Raw genomic sequence first — 1,371 nt, 5'->3', positions numbered from 1 at the left:
CTCCTGCCCGGGCACCGCCTCGCCCCGGGGAACCCCGGCCCTCTCCTCGCCACCATCCCAATTGCCGGGCACGAGTCTGCACAGCAGCGAGCACGGCCGGTGAAATCAGCTGAGAAGTCCCCGTTTTTTCCATCAGGGACTTCCACAGAGAATCCCTGGGTGCTCTGCACCCTCTGAGGCTGTGAACTCCCCTTTTTGCAGGACCCGGAGCCACCCGAGCCAAACGCCGAGAGGCTCCTCGTGCACCCCATGAACGGGAAAGGAATTGCTCCTGGTCTCTGGGCTGGCTCCTGAGCGCTCTGCTCGAGATGCTCCAGAGCAAGCAGTGGCCGGGACGGAAAGCCAGTGCTGAGCAGTGTGAAGTCCCTCATTCCAGCTGCGCATCCGACGCTTTTCCCGCATCCCATCACGCGAGCACGGTCCACGTACCTCCCATGGAAACTCCTGGAGAAGGACGTCCCACCAAGAACGCCAACGTTGGGGGAAAAAAAGCTTCATTTGCAAAGAAAATATTTGACAATTTACAGAAACTTACACCTTAGTTTATATACATTATGTGTATTTTATACACAGGTACTGTCTTCAATAAAGACGTCGAAGCACAAAACAGCACCAGTGGTGTCACCCCGCAGCTCTGACACCTCTTACTGGGGAGAGGGGAGGAAACACGGCCTGCGGGGGAAGGACGATGCTGAGTGGTGACAGTGGGTGGCAGGGAGAGCACAACCACTTACCTGGGTGAGCAAGGGAGCAGGGGAAGCCTCCGCTGAAGGGAATCCTTCCCTCAAAAGGAGCCCTGGACGTGAGAGCCGAGCTGGCTTCCCCAGACGTTGTCTCCATGGAGCGAGGGGCTTGGCGGGGAGAAGTGTTATACATCAGTTTGCTGCTTGCCACGTTTCTGCAGCTGGAGTCCGGCGGAAAGTTGGGCAGCAGAGCCAAGACACGTAGGTAGGAGCGCGCCCGGCACCGCCGGAGAGGAAGGCTGGCATGCGGGGAGGCAGCAGCGGTGGCTTCCGTGCCCATCACCTCGGACACAAAGGCACTTGTCTACAAGCGAAGCACCTCCTCAGCCAGCCTAGGAACCGATACGCACCACATTTCCAAGCTCCTCTGGGCTGCTTCCAGGCATTTTCCACTTCAGTTCAGGGGAAGAGGCACCAGAGAGGGTGGGACACCATCCGAGAGAAGCTTCACAGAGAAGGAGCTCTACCACAGCCTCGGCAACCTGCGCTGCGATACTTCATTAACGAGAACTTAGAGTTACGGAATGATTTGGGTTGGGAGGGACCTCAAAGATCATCCAGTTCCAGCCCCCCTGCCCTGGCAGGGACATCTCCCACTCGATCAGGCTGCTCAAGGCTCCACCCGGCC

The sequence above is a fragment of the Apaloderma vittatum genome, unplaced genomic scaffold, assembly GCF_000703405.1.
Source record: "Apaloderma vittatum isolate BGI_N311 unplaced genomic scaffold, ASM70340v1 scaffold29155, whole genome shotgun sequence".
Classification (NCBI taxonomy): Eukaryota; Metazoa; Chordata; class Aves; order Trogoniformes; family Trogonidae; genus Apaloderma; species Apaloderma vittatum.
The sequence above is the reverse complement of the archived record's forward strand: the minus strand, read 5'-3'. Positions refer to the sequence as shown.